Source organism: Schistocerca serialis, chromosome 6 (assembly GCF_023864345.2).
Source record: "Schistocerca serialis cubense isolate TAMUIC-IGC-003099 chromosome 6, iqSchSeri2.2, whole genome shotgun sequence".
Classification (NCBI taxonomy): domain Eukaryota; kingdom Metazoa; phylum Arthropoda; class Insecta; order Orthoptera; family Acrididae; genus Schistocerca; species Schistocerca serialis.
In genome coordinates this window covers 460328457-460349585 of record NC_064643.1, presented here as the reverse complement: position 1 = coordinate 460349585, position 21129 = coordinate 460328457, and the positions used below count along the sequence as shown (strand labels likewise).

At 43.1% G+C, this 21129-nt stretch overlaps 1 protein-coding gene across 1 annotated transcript in view; it reads right to left on the bottom strand.

Moving 5' to 3' along the window:
- Positions 1–18201, bottom strand: part of LOC126484647 (uncharacterized) — a 64955-nt gene extending 46754 nt beyond the window's left edge. Inside the window, exon 1 of the mRNA XM_050108237.1 lies at positions 18140–18201. The gene's annotated coding sequence lies outside the window, so the exon portion shown is untranslated. The remainder of the gene's footprint in view (positions 1–18139) is intronic.
- Positions 18202–21129: the final 2928 nt, after the last annotated feature.

The window sequence follows — 21129 nt, the reverse complement described above, 5'->3', positions numbered from 1 at the left end:
GCAGGTCCGCTGGCAAGTCAGCCGCGGCCCACTGGTCAGAAAATAAAACGCAATCCAATAAAACGTGGCGCACAGTGACCTGGATGTCACAAGCACCACACATTGGAGGGTCCTCTCGCTGGAGCAGGAAGCCATGCGTCATAGGGCTGTGGCCTATCCAAAGCTGAGTGAGGAGAACCTCGTCCCATCGACGGGGCTGAAAGGAAGTACACCACACACGCGTTGTGGGCTTGACTATACGGAGCTTATTGTTAGTCACTTCCAGCCACTCATCCTCCCACCGACGCACGACTTGTGAGCTCAACAGCGAGGTGAGTGCGTGCAGGGGGATAGCACACTGAGATACTTGTGGATCAAGATATGCCTCCTTGGCTGCGAGATCTGCCCTTTCATTGAAACTTCCTGGCAGATTAAAACTGTGTGCCCGACCGAAACTCGACCTCGGGACCTTTGCCTTTCGCGGGCAAGTTCTCTACCAACTGAGCTACCGAAACACAACTCACGCCCGGTCCTCACAGCTTTACTTCTGCCAGTATCTCGTCTCCTACCTTCCAAACTTTACAGAAGCTCTTCTGCGAACCTTGCAGAACTAGCACTCCTGAAAGAAAAGATACTGCGGAGACATGGCTTAGCCACAGCCTGGGGGATGTTTCCAGAATGAGATTTTCACTCCGCAGCGGGCAAGTTCTCTACCAAGTTTGGAAGGTAGGAGACGAGATACTGGCAGAAGTAAAGCTGCAAGGACCGGGTGTGAGCCGTGCTTCGGTAGCTCAGATGGTAGAGAACTTGCCCGCGAAAGGCAAAGGTCCTGAGTTCGAGTCGCGGTCGGGCACACAGTTTTAATCTGCCAGGAAGTTTCATATCAGCACACATTCCGCTGCAGAGTGAAAATCTCATTCTGGAAACATCCCACAGGCTGTGGCTAAGCCATGTCTCCGCAGTATCCTTCCTTTCAGGAGTGCTGGTTCTGCAAGGTTTGCAGAAGAGCTTCTGTAAAGTTCGGAAGGTAGGAGACGAGATACTGGCAGAAGTACAGCTGTGAGGACCGGGCGTGAATCGTGCCTCGGTAGCTCAGGTGGTAGAGAACTTGCCCGTGAAAGGTAAAGGTCCCGAGTTCGAGTCTCGGTCGGGCACACAGTTTTAATCAGCCAGGAAGTTTCATATCAGCGCACACTCCGCTGCAGAGTGAAAGTCTCATTCTGCCCTTTCATTCCCAGCAATGCCGACATGCCCCGGAACCCAGCAGAAAGCCACCACCTTCCCCAGTCGCTGTAGTCGGAGGAGGGCATCCTGGATGGTCTGGACTATTTTATCTGCTGGATACAAACATTGCAATGAGTGAAGGGTGCTTAGTGAATTGGAACAGACAAGAAATTTAGGACAGGAAGAATGTCTCATCTGCTCCAGTGCCTGCAAGATCGCAGACAATTTGTATCAAAGACAGAAAGTCTGAGGGAGTCGGACCTTGAGGACACAATCTGGAGAAACAACAGAGCAACCAACGGAATCCCCTTGTTTTGACCCATCTGTAAAAACAGCTACATAGTCGTGGTGCTCAGATAAAATGGCAGAAAATGCTGCATTAAAAACGGTGGCAGGAGTGCAATCTCTCTTGTACTGCAATAAATCTAAAATCAATCCCTCTTCAGTAACCAGGGTGGCAGTCGGTTAAAACCCAGGGTTTGGGGTTGTACAGACTCCACACTGAGGGACTCTAGCACACATTGCACACAGATCCCAAGCGGCAACATAGCCCGAGGACGGTGGGAAAAAAAGACGGTCCAGAGGTGGATGAGCAACAATATGGTGAGCAGGTGAGGTTGGAGCTGCAAGAAACTTACAAGCCTGGCACACCAGCAGGAGCTGCTGCCGGATGGTAAGTGGTGGTTCCCAAGCCTCAGCACAAAGGCTGGGTATGGGACTGGTCCGATAAGCACCCGTGGCCATTCGAATCCCAGCATAGTGGACAGCGTCAAGGATCTGCTAATAAGACGGCCTCGCTGACCCATACACTGTGCACCCTTAGTCCACCCGTGAACACACAAAAGCCCGATAAAACTGAAGGAGATGCGCCCTATCTGCCCCCCAAGACCTGTGGCTGAGGCACTTGAGGATGTTCAGTGCCTTCAGGGTTCTGGCTTTCAAGTCTTGTAGGTGTGGCCATGACAACCTGGAGTCAAAAATTAGGCCCAGAAACCGCACTGTGTCTCTAAAATGTAGGACAGTATCCCCCATATGCAAGGCAGGCAAAGTAAAAAGACAAAGAGAATGATTAAAATGAACACAAACACACTTATCGGGAGAAAACCAAAAACCCGTCTTTGCAGCCAACTCCTCTAACCACCGCACTGTTAGCTGCAACTGACGGCTCACGGTTGCCACACTGGAGGAGGAACAGAAAACAGCAAAGTCATCCACAAATAAGGAGCACTGTACTGGACGCCTCACTGTAGATGTTATACTGTTGATGGCTATGGCAAAGAGGGTAAGACTTAAAACACTGCCCTGGGGGACACCGTTCTCTTGCTCAAAGCGATCAGACAGTGTGTTACCAACTCGGGTCTGAAAAAACCGCTGAGACAGGAAAGACCGAATGAAAATGGGGAGGCGGCCACGAAAGCCCCATTGATGCAGTTGTGCAAGAATACAGTGTCTCCAAGTAGTATCATATGCCTTACTGATATCAAAGAAGATACCGATACAGTGATACTGATGGAGGAAACCCTGCTGAATAGCTGCCTCTAGGAGGGTCAGGTTGTCGACCATGGACCGAAATTGTCAGAATCCACACTGAGAGTGGCTAAGGAGCTGTCTGGTTTCTAACAGCCAGACCAGACGACGGTTAATCATTCATTCCAGGGTCTTTCCGACACAGCTCGTCAAGGCGATACTCTGATAAGTACTGGGACATCTGCGGTCCTTTCCTGGTTTGAGGAGAGGGATGAGCATTGCCTCCCTTCATGAGGTGGGGAACACTCATATCTGCCATATGAGATTAAAACGTTCGAGGAGGATTTCCTTTGACGCCGCTGGCAGATGTCGAATCATGTAGTACCGGATGTGGTCATGACCTGGTGCAGTGTCAGAAGTCTCAGTAAGTGCCGATTTAAGTTCCCACATGGAGAAAGGGGAGTTGTAGGCCTCAGAACTGTTCGACCGAAAGTCCAAGTTTGCTCTTTCGACAGTCACACGGTAGCGAAGAAACACTGGATCCTGATTTGCAGTGGTAGTACTTTGTGCAAAATGCATGCTCTGCGCCAGCATCTGAGCAATGGCACTGGGCGTCGTTTGGAGGCATCCCTGGTTCAGGACTGCAGCTATTGGTAAACAGCGGTGTTTACTGGAAATCCTCAGGATGGCTTCCCATACTTTTGTGGAACAAGTGGAATGGTTGATGGAGTCCAGGAACTCCTGCCATGACCTTTTCTTGCTCTCTTTAATGACACGACATGCCCTGGCTCTCGCGATTCGAAAGGCGGTAAGATTGACTGCTGTTGTGCAGCATTTAAATTGTCAAAGAGCCGAATGGCTGAATGGCACTTTTCTGTCAACCAAGGCACAACGCGCCGCTTAAGAGGGCCAAAAGACTTTGGTATGGACAGGTCAGCAGCATGATGGATCACAAGTGTGATGTGATCCACCCATTCCTGTATGCTGTTGCGGTGGTCAAAGACAGCCAACCGACTGAACAGTGGCCAGTTAGCCCTGCCAATCATCCACGATGGTGGCCTCTACTCCAGCAATACACCATCCAGGAGATGAATGCGGATGGGGAAATGATCGCTGGAATGAAGGTTGTCAATGACCTCCCAGTGAACAGAGTCGGTCAGGGTTGGAGAGCAGAAAGATAGGTCAATGGCTGAGAATGACCCAGTAGCAGCAGAGAAATGAGTGAGAGTACCAGTGCTGAGGATGCACAACACTTGAGATGTCAGGAGGCTCTCCAAAACTCAACCTTGAGCGCAAGGAGAAGTGGAGCCCCACAGGACATGATGGGCATTGAAGTCGCCCAGGAGGAGAAATGGGTGAGGGAGTTGTTCAATAAGATCTGTGAGAGCCTCTAAGTTCACTGAATCCAGAGGAGGTAAATAAAGGGAGCAAACGGTAAGCCTCCAACGTGAATGAACTTCAACTGCAACCATTACTGACAAACACGGCAACTCCACCTTTGGCCCTTTCCCCAGTCAGGTCATCCTTGCGATATAACATATAGCCCCTTAGTACAGGAGCATCAGATGGTTTTAATTGTGTTTCCTGTAAACACAAGCACAGGGGGGTGTTGCTGTGCTAGGAGTTTCAGTTCCTCCACATGTGTCCGGAATCCATTCATGTTCCACTGTACAATGGGAGCCATCTATCAGGGTGGGAGTATCTTCACCCTCACTTTCTGTCGGGGAGGAGAGCCCACAACAGATGGAGGCTCAGTTTTGGGGTGAGATGATTGCCCCATTGCCTCTGAAGAGGAGTCGAGACAGACGTCAGAAAGAATGACATCAACATCAGCAGACTGTATAACTTCAGTCTCCTTCAGCGGGCAAGTCTTTACCTTTGGCTTAGATTTTTTGGTCTGAGGTGGCATTGAAACCAAAACCTCAGAAGCAGTAGGGGGTGTAGCAGCGCTGGGCAGTGCACAAGACTGGACCCGGGAAGAGGCAGGAAGGTCCATGACGTCAGCTACCACGGCCTGGTCAGAAGGCCGGGGGGGACAGCAGGCTTTACAGGAACTGCAGCACACGTACATTGACAAATGCAGGTGCTAGTGCTGACACAGTAGCAACCTCCGTTTGTGTGGCGGCATCAGTTTTCGAGACAGGCTGTTTCAGAATGGAAGAAAAGGAGGCAGCGTACATGGGCAGTTGTTGCATGGACTTGTACATTTTCTTTGCCTCACCATATGGGAAGCGTATTGTGGTTTTAAGTTCCTGGATCTTCCGCTCCTCAGGGAAAACTCTGCATTCCATACTCCACACAGGGTGATCCCCAGAGCAGTTGACACACTTGGGAGGAGAGAGCAACCAACTCCCTCATGAGTGGCTTTACTACATTTCCCGCAAGTGGCTTCCCCTCTACAGCCGAGAGTAGTGTGTCCAAAGTGTTGGCATTTAAAACACCACATGGGGTTGGAGTAATAAGGCCGTACACTGAGACGCAGGAAACATGTCTTCACATGCTCTGGCAATTTGGTGCTGTTAGAAGTAAGGATAAATGAGTCGGACTCCATGAGAGCACCATCCACCCGTTTCATAACGTGTTGCACGTCAACAATTCCTTCCCGGGACCATTCAGCCTTCAGTTCGTCTTGGAGAATGTCAACGAGATCTCTGCAAGTCACAACACCTTTGCTGTAGTGCAAGGTGTTGTGAAATTCAGTCTCTACCACAAACTCCCCAAGAAATTGTGCCTTCTGAAGGTTCTTGACTTGCTGGAAGCTAGATGTTTCAACCAACAAGGTTCCATTTCGCAAGCGCTTGACAGATGTTAAGGTGCCAGAAATGCCTTCTAAGCCTTTCTGTATATAAAATGGTGAAACTTTATCGAAACTCCCCTCTTTTCTTTTAATGATAAGAAACACATTCTGCGAAGCAGTTTGCATTCTGTTACCAGTAACTGAATCAGGACTGGCTACAAGGGCCCTCTTGTTGTACTGGGTGTTAGAACCTACCAGCGGCCCACCCTTTCCGCTGGGAGGAGAAGAATAAAAGTTCGAGGGTTCCATCTTGGTCCCACGAGCAGCTAGGGGAAACAGAAGTCCACCTAGACAGAGCCCCAAGTGCCTAGGTAAGCCTTGTACAACTGAGGTGCAGCAAGTTCCCCAGAGGTTGCCCGCTAACAACTGTTCCACCTCAACAGCCATACATCTCATCAGCGCGCAGCACACTTTGAGATTGAGGGATTGTTTATAGAGGTTTATTCCATCCTCGCGATCCGGGCAGTCAAGCCACGATCCCCATTCCCTGAGACACACAACATTCCACCGCCGCACCGCTGAAGTATGCCCAGAGCTTACGGTGACAGGGGACTGGCGGCGCTTACCAGTCCCCAGCTCATGAACCCTGGGTTCGCCAAGCCCCTACCCAGCAAATGAATGCTGAGCCCCTGGGGGCTTGTAGATGGCTGATGTGTGGGAATTCATCCCTGCCATAGTTTCTGCCTCTCTCTGACACTACATCAAGAGCAAGGGGAAAAGCAGTTTAAATAGACAGGTACTTTCAGCTTGTAACGTCGAGGTCAGGTCAGTCGAGAGTCGGGTTGGACCTGTGCTGGTCTACGCTTATAGAGGCCAGTCTGGCAGCAATGTTGTAATTATTCTGTGTAACCTATTCTTTATTTCTATGTACTTGTTCAGGCTGTATTCCGCCTCTGGGGACACAACACAGGGACAGGACGGGATGGAACGGCAGCCGTGTACTTGGAGATTGCATGGTCGCCTGTAGGAGGGCAGTGACAGCGGTCTGCAGCGGGTCCAGGACGGGCCACGTTTGCTTCCCACCTGTCGTACCGGGGTCTGGGCGAGGCGTGCGCTGCAGGAGGTGTGGCAGCACCAGAATCGCCAGTGGGTGTTGCCACATGGCAAGCGCCATTAGCGGCAAGTTGTGGCACCGCATGAAGGAAGGTGCGGATTTGAGTCCGGTCCTGTCCTGGGAGCAGCAGTGGCTGAGGGCCACGAGTGGCCAGTACAACCACCTTCATCCCATGGTCAGACAGAGCAGGTCAAACGGGGCGGAGGGTGGCAGGGACCAGGGACTGTAACAGTTTTTGGAATCGCAGGCAGCTACACGGTGCAAAACGTGACGCTCGATGGCAGCGACTGGGCAAGTGCCGCAGACTTCCATCGTCAGGCGGTCTTGTTGACCGCAGCAGCGGTGTCGGCAGTCCAGGAATGCTGAGACGACCAGACTCGCGGGACAATGCCGCGGGCGGCACACCGACATCACGCTTCTGTGAATTATGTGAATAAAGCAATGCTTCTGAATACCGCTGTATCACTCTGCACTGCCCCTGGACACTATTGAACTTGCTCGGCCTCCTGATGAAAAGTGGTGCGGTGGGTCCCAGCTTCTGCTCAGCCATCTGGAGTTCCGGGTTCAACTATTGATGCCCCGCAACAATATTTACAATCTTCATGGATATAAACCATTGCCCTATGCACTTAAGCAGAACAGTATCACCTGCTCTCCTCACCAATATAAAGATCTCAAATTTATAACACAATTCAGTACTGACATTAAACGCATTTCAAGCACTGATAATGTGGTGGCTGACTGTCTTTCACATGTCAACAGTATGAGAAGCCATATTGACTCTTCACACTGGACTGAGTACAGAAAGATGATGATGATGAACTCTGGATGTCCATCGACAATGCTACCTCAGCTTTATGACTGCAGCTCATCGACATTCCAGAAGAAGATGCCAGGCTGTACTGTGACATCTCACAGGGAAAACGTTAACTGTTACTTCCATCAGTATTCAGATGACGAACTTTTGACAGCATCCACAACATGTACCATCCAGGAGTCCCCCCACCTTTTGTCTGACGCCTCAGTGCTTTGTTTGGCTGGTAATGGAAAAATAATGTTGAAATGGGTGCAGACATGTCTACAGTGCCAACAATGTAAAGTGTCTCACCATCTGCATGGGCCAGTTGGTGGTATTCTGATTGTAACCATATGTTTTTAAACATGTTTGTCTTGATGTAGTGGGACCACTTTCTCCATCCAACAGTCGACATTATTTATTGACCATGATAGATCGTTTCACCTGCTGGCTAGCGGCAGTGCCCATCGGCAGCAAAAAAAGTATGTAACCTGAGCAGAGATGGATGGGGAATTACTCTAGTGAAGATATGTGCTGCAAATGGAGAAATCCAGTGAGGTAACAACCTTTGCCAAAGCGAAGATTAGTATTATGCACAGACCGTGAATGAGTACCTCAAAAGTGGCAAAGCTGGTTGAATGTTCACGTGCTACTCTCATGGGCATCTATCAAAAGTGTTAGAAGGGCAGTGGAGCTACCACTAGGTGCCACATGGCTGTACATTTACAACTCTTCACAGAATGTGGGGTCTGGAAGCTTGCCTGCTCTGTAAAATAGGATAAATGGCAATCTGTGGCATTCCTGGTGAAAGAGCACAATGCCGATGGATGCGTATGTGTTTCAGAGCACACCATTCAGCGCACATTGTTGAACAAGGGGCTCCGCAGCAGATGACTCGTACATGTTCACTTGTTGGCCCAGCAACATCATCAGTTATGATTGTAGTGGGCTCAGGATCATCGAGATTGGACTGTGTATCACTGAGTATATGTCAGCTTGTTGGATAAATTACATTTTTGCTACACTAGGTTGATGGTCATCCACGCAAATAGCTGTTTGAAAGAGGCACAGCACCATGGACACAGGCTGGTGGGAGCAGTATTGTGTGATGATAGACATTCTCTTGTGCTTGCATGGGAGCTACGGTGGTAATTGAAAACATGTCAGCTGTGGACCATCTGCATTTCTGTATGTTTGATGTCTTCCCTGATGATGATTTTATGTTTCAGCAGTATAATTGCCCCTGTCTTGATGTCAGACTCGTGTTAACAGTAGTTTGAGGAGCATGATAGTGAAATCACATTAATGTCTCGGCCACCAAATTCACCTCATGTGAATCCAATGGTTCCCATCTGAGTCACTATTGAGTGCCATCACTGCATACATGAATCAGCGGCCTGTTATTTACAGGAATCACATGGCTTGTGTTTAAAAAACCTAGTGCCATAGCTCCACAAGTCAACATCAACTGTAGAATCGATGGTATGCAGAGTTGCTGATCTATTGCATTACAAAGATGGCCCAACAAGCTATTAAGCACGTTGTCATAATGTTTTGGCTCATCAGTGTAAAAGACATGGAGCTGGTCTATGGAGAGACAGTGCATCTTCTGGATGAATTAATAATGCCAATGCCCTGCATACATCCACACAATCCAGCCATAATTATAACATCATCTGAGGGACCATATTGCTCAGAACTGCTCTTCGAAAGCTTCCTCTCATGACACACTAGCTTTTTATGTGTTTAATGCTTACTCTGTTTATTCTTTTTATTCCTTATTTTGTGACTGTTTAAGTTTTGTGTCTGATCCTCGCTGTCTTACTGTTACTGGTAACAATGTTGACTAATTCCCATAAAGAATTCTATTTTCTGCAAAGGATCAGTACATTAAAATACAATAACTCATTTCTACCATTTAGCAAGGGTGTTGGTAGACGACACATCCGCCATAAAATTCTTACACCTCCAGATGAGTGTTTTCCAGTTCTGGTTATGAGCATGTCTAAGCAAACGTCAGTCAGCCAAAGTTGAGCTGAAACTGACAAATTTGTATTTCAGATTTTTAATGTTTACTGTTAACCTAATGGTGTATGAATAAAAATATCTCTTTTGAATATTTTCTAGCTCTACTTCTAAACATGATGATTTATCTGGACACTTTCTGGACTTAACCATATTTTGACATAATTTCATCAGTAACAATTTCAAGCTTAAATGATTTCAAAGATATATAAAAAAGGTGTACTTAGTATGTAGGCATGAAATCATGCTGAACTTGTAAGTGACACCATAGTCTAACTACAAAAATATACTGAGTAGATAGCCATCAATTCTCTGGAACATAAGTGTTCTTTCTGTTCTTTAGGACATGAAAGGTCAGACAAGTCACTGATTAAGTTATATGAAGAAGTTTTTAACTTCCCTCATGAATAAAAGGCATAAACAAACAAGTCTAAATACAGATTCATCGGGTCGACAGAAGCGTCCGATCCTACGCGTCGGCTTTGACCCGTGACGTAAGGGTGTTGTCGTGTGTGACGTCATGACGGCGCGGAGTTTGGTTTGAGTGTGGCTGTCTCCAGTTCTGTTTCATCTTATTTTATTTACTTTTCTGATCTGTTCGTTCTATCTCGTGAGATTTTTTTTTTTTTTAATTTAAAAACACTTATTACTTATTTTAATTATGTTTCCTCCAATTTCTGTTTTAGTTTATTATATTTATCTTTCTGATCTGTTCGTTCTATCCCGTGAGATTTTTTTTTAAAAAGACAAAAAGCACTAATCAGCTACTGAAGCATCTTTATCTTCTATGGGTTGCAGGGGTTATGACCCCTGGGGAGGTGGGTGGGTATTCATGCATGGCTGTCTTCACTTACACGTTGTAGCTACGCAAGGCATCTAAATTTGTTTATATTTAGTTTGCCCCCCACCCAAAACACCCCATTTCCCGCGCTTGTCCCGTTAGTGTCATTAGGCTTCTTGTGGAAAGTATGTGTGTTTGTTTTTGTTTCCGCCATATTTGTGACGTCATGGGTCAAAGCAGACGGGCGGGATCGGACGCTTCCGTATTTCCGATTCAGCTACCTCCCTCCAGTCATTTCTCCATTTTTAGAAGGTAACCCATAACTGAGAAAGCATCCACATTTCTGAACACAGCTTGACAACTGTCTTCCAAATTGGCTTCCATGTTGGGTTCTCTAGGCAAATGTCATTGTGAAATATGTGGAGTGCACTGTAATCAGTTAGGCTTTGGCCTACAGAAAACAGAGTGGTTATCAGTTACTAGGAAACACAGTGCACAAAGTTTCTAATAGATTACCCATGTTAAAGTTACAATTTAACATAATGGGATGATGAAATAATGAACATTTTAAATTATTGGGACTTAAGGTAGTTAGAAGGTTTGCTTGGCACCTTCACATTTGAGATCTGATGCACAAACGGTGTATTATGAATCATGGTATTACTGGAAGGAAATAAGTATTGGACATCTCTTTCTAGAAAAATACCTTTTTCATGTTCCACATATTCACATATGAGAAATTATTGTACTCATATGGAAACATATGCTTGTTCTGTAAATCTGATATCAGTATCATTGCTTCCACCTTGTTACTGGTACACTCTTACCACCTCACAGTGAATGCCTTTGAAGTTGCGACCCCGTGCACAACCACAACACGCAAAATGTGAATTTTTATTATGAGTAGCCTACTACACATTAACAATGCAGCCATCTTTTATTGGATTCCCAATTATTCCAGCTCCATACAATACCACATCTGGATGGGCCTTGAGTGAAATGCACTGACAGTGTAATTACTATGCTCAAAACCACACAGTGATAAAATTTGAGTGTGCCATTGTTAAATGAGACACTGACTGCCATATTGACAACCATCATGTCACAACAATGGCAGACATAATACAAACTATTGCTAGACTTTGAACAGATTCCTCTGTGAATTCAGATCTCAGTTCAGTAAATCAATATGTGACAACTGTGTCTAATAACAAAACATTTCACAAAACTACTGTGCCTACCACAAAGTGTTTTGCTCGAACATTTGCACTGTCTGCATCAACACCATGAACAATCAGTTATTATTCACATCAGTGTGTAGCAAACCAACAAATGGGCATCGCTACTAACTGTGAAATTCACAAATCAACTATGTTTCCTCACGAAATGTGATGTGTCTCAACAGTTGCATGTCTTCACACACACACACACACACACACACACACACACACACACACACTTGCTAACTTCTGTAGTGCATAGCAGCCTAAATTCTAAATTTAATGTATTGCTCATGCTTTTAATGTGCTCTATCCAGATTAATTTATTATCAAGGTAAGAGAGAGCTGACACACATAAACAAGAACAGAAAACAGAAGTTATTTTAAGAAAAATGAGAAGGTCCATCAGTACAACACAGGAAACTGCTGGAAATAGAGAACAATCCAGCACTGGTAAAGTCATTATGAAAGAAAGTGTAACGTACATGGGACTGTATCTATTTTGACTGCCTTCCAAGCAATATCAGCCAAATAAAGAACATTAATGCCTTTAAGCACAGTCAAAGATTTATTGGAGAAAAATCAGTTTTATTCCTTACATGAACTTATTCATTATTGCAAGGAAGATACAAAAAAAACTATGATGCAGGCAAAAACCTGAAAATACAAGTAACCATCATTCGATCTTGATAAACAATACACTTGTATGTAAATTTAAACATAAGGAAACTAGTCATGTACTGTCAAGAAGAAATGTATACACACTAAAATATTACAGATGTACTATGCTGCAAACTGTGCTAACAATGTACAAAATTGTAGAACACATTGTTATTGTCATTATATAACCAAATTGTCAAGGCCTATATGAGAACCACATTATGCATCCTTGGAAAAGAACATAACCTATTTGGGAAAAAAATCACCATTGTTGTCGTAGCAATGATTGCCATGACTTATTGGCAAAGGCTAAGAGCCACTTCGTCTGCATTTGACTGTCAATTTTGCACCACAAATCCACAAGCTACAGTGAAAACTGTAGTGCTGCGACAGCAGACAAAGTGCCATGGTCTGTGAGCTGTGTAGTGTTTGTAGGCCTTGTATTAGGTTGTGTGTTGTGACATCATGAATGTTGCGATTGCCAGGTGCAATAATGGATGCTTCCAAGCCAAGAGCACAATGTATTACTGAAAGTGCAACAATGATGTCAAATGGATCTGGAGTTTAAAGGTATACAAATATGTTTCTTTTGGAGAGTAACCTCAAAACCATTCCAAAATGACCTTAACAAAATGTCAAAAACCTTACGCATTCCACTTCTTCCATTTTTTGGGGAGAATATACATCTTCAAGTGCAGACATTCCAAACAAAGATTCTTCTATGAATGAAAATAATTGTAACAATGATTTAACTTCAAGTGTAGTTTTGGGTAAGGAAACATGATCAGGCTGTAAAATGTAATGTAGATGAGAACTGCAGATCCGGGAGTAACCACATTGACAAAGATGAAAACATACTTTAAGAAATCCCAAAGTAGAATGTGTGTACTACTGAAGCACAAAATAACATTCCTGGACCAGATAGAAATCAATTATTAAAAGGTAAATCAAATAGGGGCCAGAAATGTAAGTATGAAAACCAAGACAGAGAGACCAGGAAAAAATGTTGCATCCAAAACTAGGGCTATTTTACTCAAAGAAATGTCTTCTACTTGCGTCCCTGCAAATGTTTGCCAAAAGTAGGAGAGAACAATGCTACAAAAGAATGTAACCAATTTTATAGTGCTGAATCTCATGATGCTCAGCATGCATTGATTTGCTCAATCATTTCTGAGTTCAAAGAGAGAGAGAGAGAGAGAGAGAGAGAGAGAGAAAGCAAGGAAGTTTAGTATGTCATACAAACTGTATGGTATGGTTGTATGTAAAATTTCTTTTTACAGATTTTGAGGATATTAAATGCGCTGAAGAGGTTCGTGACTGTCATACAGAAGGTGGTGGAAAAAATTTATCTGATGATACTTGTGTACAACAAGTAACTGAACATATTTAAAAAGTCCTAAACCTGTAAGCTTGTCATATAAAAAACTGTTTTGCTCAAATTCAACCTACGTAGGAAAATGCTTGACAAAGACACATATAACGTGTGACAGATTAGAAGTAGAAATAGAACATTGGGATGATAATGTGAAGCTGCAAATGTTAAAGAGAGAGAAGAGTTGTCATTTTGTAAAAAGCAGAAAAGGCACAAGATATGAGGAGGGAAGACATGCTTGTAGCCAAGAATAATCCTGATGCTGAAACCTTGTGTTTTGATTTACAAAAACATACCCTCAGCCTAAGATTCCTAACAACATTGTATATCATAATAGGCAGTAGTATGTGTATAATTTAGGTATTCACAGTGACAAGGATGGCAAAGGCCACTGCTATGTCTCGGTTGAGGGTGAAGCTGGCTGCGGAGATCAGGAGGTTAGCAGCAGCCTCAAAAAACATCTATAAAAATATGTTACTGCAAAGGAACTTATTCTTTAGTCAGACTCATGTGGAAGCCAAAATCATAACATAAAAATAGTGCTGTTACTTAAAACAGAGTTGGAAAATCACCCCACATTAGAAAAGTTTACTTTGTGCTTTATTCTTCTAGGGCACAGCTTTTTGCCCAATGGCAGTGATTTTGGAGGCAGTGTATGCACTGAAGCTACAACAATGGTTGTACATGAAGAAAACAGAAAACTACAGAAATTGGAGTGAGAAAAGACAAACCTCTAAGCATTTTTATGAAAAAGAGACTCTGACCAGGAGACTGCTGTTAAAACAAGCACTCAGAAAAGGGGAAGAAAAAAAAAGATCTTCTTCCCCCCATTGCAATTCACTGAACAATTAATTCCACTGTGTCCATGGAAAAAAAAACTGATTTCTAAAGAAAAATTTGAAGACTTGAAGTCCTGCCACTGATCACAAAAGAAACATGGACCACCCCAAACAAGTTGATGAGTAAGAGTCGTGGCTTTTACGATAAACTGGCCTTTCTCCATCTGCAAACCTATTTTTTTTTTTCCCATGTAGTGGATTGCTTTTGGTGATGAGCTTATAGCAAACACAGTGGGCATACATTCCACATAGTTTTTCCTGATTGATTTAGGGAGCTGTAAGTGAGAGGGGAGCTGCAGGGGGCACCAACAAATAAAGCTGGGGTGTGAAAGAAATTTATGTGTGAACTACACCCAACATATGAGAGGTTTGCTCATCAGGTGTATACCATTTGGCTGTCAACTTTTGTTTATTTCAAGTGAAAACTACGGACAATCAGAAGAACATTTTTATTACTATGCTGACACACACCATTTAATACCATGAAATGGGATTACAAAACGACTGTAGATGTAACTCAGTTATCATTAAACAACAGAATCTCCAGGTTGGAATATCAACAGAATAAAGAAAAGATTGCTACTTGTGCTGAAGATGGTACTTTTTGTTGCAGACAGGGACAACCAAATGACACTTACACATCAGCTTTTAGCCACAGCCTTCATCAGAAATGAAAACACATACACATTCACCCACACAAGCAGGCATACATAAAAAACACGACTGCCATTTCCAGCAACTTAGACCAGCATTCCAGTTCGAGCTACCAGACATGGTGGACGTGTGTGTGAGGTGTTCTTACTTTTGTGAATGAATATTTGTATGTTTCCTTTTCTGAAAGTCACTTGTCTTTCAAATCTTGCACAATACGTAAGTGCTCATGGACAGAAACAGTGGAAGTATTGAAAAAGAAGGGAATTCTAAAAAGACTGGAACTGTCCTGAGCTAATAAGATTTTAAATTACAACTATCCCCTCCTCCCCCACAAGCATATAAAAGAGTAACTACTATTGGATACAAACAAGTTTCTGCACTAACTCAAGCAAGCAGTTCTCAAAAAAAGTTTGAGACCAATAACAGTGCAGTGAATGAAGTATTCTTTGGGAGAAAAAAAGGTCTGGTGAAGTGACAACAAAATAAGTCAGGCTATGAATAGAGGAAACAAGCTAAATGTCCTGCCAGGAAAAAGTACAGTTGCTCGAATTTCTATGATGTCAGCTAAAGCCTATGAACAATCTAGAACTAATGCACACATGGAGGAAAGTGCAATCTTCTACCAAAGTCTCATAGTCCTTCCTTATATATATATCTCTCCACACGAAGGTGACAGACAAAGAACCAACCAACAGTATAGTGTCCATTTGGATTGTCGGCACCCAAATAATGGCATCATCATATTAAAACAGACTCATTACTTCAAAACATGATATTTTATAATGATTAACTTTGAAGGTTGGCAATTTCCCTGGAAGGAGAGTGAAACTAAAGATGGGGGATACATAGTGAGCATTATACAAAATGATCAAAAGTTTTTGGAAACAGCCAGTGCACTAACAAGAAAAAATTTTATACTTCAAGCACAACATTTGGCGTTTTATATACTCAAGACGTCAAGATTGGTGGGTAAATGAGGGCTCTTTGAGGTCAAGCATTTAATTAATGATGGCCTAAAGTTTTCATTTTACCACTGCCAAAGCAAAACCAGAAGTCTTTGGCAAGGAATAAAATTTCGTGTACGGCTCGTAAAATGACGCATCCTAGTGTACACCTACAATTTAAACAAACACTTGTTACTGGTATTTAAAACTATGACAGACATCTTTCCCTACTACTTCAAGATAAAATTACTACTTTTACAATGGTGTCCCATCTGCATGATAACATTAAGACAATTTCAACATGTTTTTCTTTTTTTTTCCTGTGGTTATTGTAGACTAAGATTTGCGCTATACCTATCATGTCCAGAAAATATGTCTCGGTGGATCCCTGATGTTCATTTTGCGAAGTAACAAATAGGCCTGTGTTAAAAGCTGTCCAAAGTAACACCACCTTCCAGTAGCATTTATTGTACAAAAACGTTTATTTTCATTCTGCCTTGTTCGAGATAGCAGCTGCATTTTAGTAGAAGGTATTTTTGTAATACAGTAGTGAATTAATAATGAACTGCCGCACAGCGTCAGTTCTGTCTTTCCTTGAAGCATAAAATATTTACATCCTCAGTCAGTCCTTCACCTAGGGACTGATGACCTTAGCAGTTGTCCCATAAGATTTCACACACATTTGAACATTACACTCCTTCATCAACCTCTGATAGCTTATTTCTTTCCCCTATTGCGTTCAATCATTCTTTATCCTCTGACCAACTAGGACAATCGGTAAGCCCTTAAACATCCCTCGTAAACAGAATTGACGCTTACTGACGTCCATTCACTCTACAACGTTCCCACCTGATGATAAATGATATACCCATTGCAGTAAATTGGCGTGTCAGAGACCAAAAAGGTATAAACACTGCATCGATTGAGTCCGATACAGAACTTTTATTCAGATTTATATCATATTGATTCATGATTTAACACTTTTTCAATTGGTGTAATGTTCCATTCCCAATTAAATTTTGTTTGTCATTACGTGCAACAACAGCGTGAACTGTTGGGCGGTATTTGCCAAAAGTGGATGAAATGACATTGACTATGAATTTTGGCCGCTACAGAGTGTGGTAATCAGGTTACTAAGTGGGCCTACTGCTAGCCTAAGGAAATTAAAATTTACGTCACACTGTCATGCACGCAATGACGGAACTTCAAACAAGTGTAATTTGTCAATGGCCGGTTGATAAACTAATTGAAATCCATATAATTCTGAGTCACGAGGAACAGAAGAAAAAAGATATATTTTCTGAAGTCAGTTTCAAATCACGATTTAACAAGCAAAACCAACATTTCTCTGCCCTTGATTCCATCCAGATGCAGGTATTAATACCGGTGTATTTATTTTTAGAAAGATCACGCCTCTCATTACTTCCAAGTTATTACCAAAATTTAATAACGCGTCCAACGGGACTTAAATGTGGATACCTTTTTAAAATAATTCTGTCATTTGCACTTTGTAATTTTACACATGTTGTTAAACTCCTACGAACAGTTCAGAAATATAATTCGTTTTCTTGTATTGCATTTATATACAATTAATCTGTTCTCTTCACGTGTCAGACTTCTGTGGGAACTATTTAACATAATTCACGACCCATAGTTGCACCACTGTTCGTAGTATACATAAAATTGTAGTCTTAGTAGATGTCTCCTACCCCCAAAACGGTTATACGTCAGTTCTCAGCTAGGTGAAAGCTAGACCACACCAGCATTTTGATGGAGTACAGCTTTAAATAACGCAACCACTCAACCAGTGTAATTTATCAGAATGAACGTAACGCAACTGTCTGTTTGTGATATCTTCGTAACATTCGAGCATCTTTATACTTGACTATAGATCTTCGATCATAAATCTATGGTCGAAGCTATAGATACACACACCAAATATTCTTAGTTGTTCAAAGATATTATCGGTCACTGCTGGCACTTGAATATGAGACTTAGAAAATGTCTCACTGTAATTTTTGTCATGTTGATACCAGCTGCCAGATTAATACTAATAATTTATGGAAAAAATTTTCACAGCAAAGTTTATCACGATAGACAACACTAATATCAGTGGACGATAAGGAGACATTTATCTATGCAACAGCCAACTTTAATCTCATTTACTCACAATAAGCAAACGGGCGCAGCCGAATGTTTTGTCAACTTCTGTAATACTGATGTCTTTGAAGAGAGATTGATAACGTTGCAGATGAAATCTTAGGAATGATGCCTCAAAGTACTACAGAGTCTGACGGTAATCCTGATAACTTAAGCCTGCATTATACCTTCGTGTACAATTCTGCAGCAGCGCCCCAAGCGTACATGTTTGGAACTGCAAACTGGTTCACGTCACTAGCGTCTCGGGACAGTAAAGTGACAAGCAGTTTCCGGCTGCTTGGCGGTGCATGCCAGTACTCCCTGTGACTTACCGATACCAGTGATTTCTATAAATGCTACGTGTCGGTAATTGATATTTATCCGATGCACGCGATATTTATCCGACGTACTCGTTGAAAAGAAAGTGCCTTACACACTGATCGGAAAAAAATCACAACACCAAAAAATTATTAATGTAGAAAAATGAAATTTTGGGAGTACAGTTATCTAGGTAACATATTTAAGTGATTAACATTGCAAGATCACAGGTTGAAGTAAGTGCGAGGTAAGCCATTGGAACTGCGAGTTGCTGGTTCATTAATAACTGGTGTAAATGCCAGAATGTTGAATGCATGCATGTCTGCATACACTGTGTTGCACAGTTGTTGTATCTCTGTTTGAGAGATGGAGTTGCATGCCTGTTACACGTGGTCAGTTAATACATGCACAGTCAATGCTGTATGTGTATGATGTTGAAATTGTCATCAGATGATGTGCCATATGTGCTCAATTGGAGACAGTTCTGGTGATCGAGCAGGCCAGGGCAAGAGGTCGACACTCTGTAGAGTATGTTGGGTTACAACAGCGGTATATGGGCGAGCGTTATCCTGTTGGAAAACTCCCCATGGATTGCTGTTCATGAATGGCAGCACAACACGCCCACTCACCAGACTGACATACAGATCTGCAGTCAGGATGCATAGGATAACCACGAGAGTGTTCCTGCTCTCATACGAAATCGCATCCCACCTATAACTCCAGGTGTAGGTCCAGTGTTTCTAGCACACAGTCAGGTTGGTTGCAATCCTTCGACTGGTCTACTTCTAGCCAACACACAGCCTTCAAGGGCACCAAGGCAGAACGAGTTTTCACCAGAAAATACAACAGACCTCTGCCCTGCCTTCTAATGACCTCTCTGTGACGCCACTTAAGTCGCAAATGGCAGTGGTTTGGGGTCAGTGGGATGCACACTGCAGGGTGACTGGGTTGGAGCTGTCCTTGAAGTAACTGATTTGTAACAGTTTGTTGTGTCACTGTGGTGCTGACTGCTGCTCAGATTGTTGTTGCAGATGCAGTACGATGCACCGGAGCCATAGCTGCGCACCATGGTCTTCCTCTCAGTGGTGCCATGTGGCCGTCCAGAGCCTGGTCTTCTTGCAACCGTTTACTCTGTGACCACTGCTGCCAGCTATCATGTGCAGTGGCTACATTGTTTCCAAGGCTTTCTGCATTATTGCAGAAGGTGTTGATAATGGCATCCTTGTCGCCCTGTAAGCATGCTTGACTAACATCAATTCAACACACCCAATCAAAAAGGTAACAATGCTCACAGCCATTACACCGTGTATTTAAAGCAAATCTGACTTCTATCCTGTAGCGGCACTCTTGTGAGACTGGAGTAAAATCTGAATACACATCATTCTTCAGATGTAGAAACACGCCTACTAACTTTATTTTATGTCGCACAACTCTTTCTTGATGCTGTGATGTTTTTCTATCAGTGTACATACAATGTAAATACTGTATGTATAGCTGATGGCCCTGGTGAAGCCATAATCAAAAAGTGACAGAGGTTAACTAGCTACCAAAATAATACCAAAAGAATTCAGTTATTGCACGTTTATTTCACAAGAATCTAAAGACAGCAAACATCTACATTCAAAACTATCAAAATTCACATGAAGCATTAAACTGTCGCCGTTACATATAATACACACCTGACTGGCCCGCAAGGCACTGGATAATGTTGTATAAAAAGTGATGTTACCCTAAGAGATCACGACTGAATCAACTTTAAATGACATGGCATAAGTATCTGCTTCACACACGGTACAACGAGAGGTGCTATTCAGACATACGCAGGAACTACGAGTGTGGTTTGAAAAATTTGTGGTACGATCTTATGGGACCAAACTGCTGAGGTCATCGGTCCCTAAGCTTACACACTACTTAATATGACTTAAACTAACTTACGCTAAGGACAACATGCTCTCATGGCCCAGGGAGGATTGGAACCTCTGATGGGGGGAGCTGCGCGGACTGTGACAAGGCGCCTTAACCCACGTGGCTACCCAGCACAGTGAGGGTGGTTTGAAAAATTCTTAGAATGGAATAGAAAAAAAGTACTTACATCACTGAAACATTTTTTATTTTTCAATGTAGTTTCCTTGTAGATTAATGCACTTGGTCCAACGATGTTACATTGCCTTGATCCCACCTCGAAAAAGAGTTTCCTCCAGGTCTGCAAAATAGTTGTCACCTCTGTTGAAGTGAATCTTCGTCCATCAAGAAATATTTTCAGTTTTGGGGAGAGATGGAAGTCTGACGGAGCCATATCAGGTGAATAAGACGTGTGTGGCAACAATTCATACATTAGTTCGTGTTATTTTGCCATGGCGACAGCTCATGTGTGCGGGTGCACATTGTCTTGATGGAAGAGGACTTTCTTCCTTGCTAAACCTGAACTTTACCTGACCTTTTTTCGCGTATCTTTTGTTGCAATCTGTCCAAGAGGTTAGCATGGTATTCTCCAGTAATTGTTTACCCAGTGGGGAGATAATCTACAAACAGAATCCCCTTTGCATCCCACAACACTGATGCCATGACCTTTCCAGCTGAAGGAATTGTTTTTGCTTTCTTTGTTGGCGGAGAATCAGCATGTTTCCACTGCTTTGACTGTTATTTTGTCTCTGGGGTATAGTAGTGCACCCAAGTTTCATCTGTTTTCATAAACGGGCGCAAAAAATCTTGTTTGCTTCTCCTAAAATGGGCCAAACATTGTTCAGATATGTCCATCTTGCAGATAATTTTTTCATTTCTAATTCTTCATTTGAAATGTGATACACCCTTTCAGAGGACATCTGGCAAACATGAGCAATTTCACGCACTTTCAATCGGC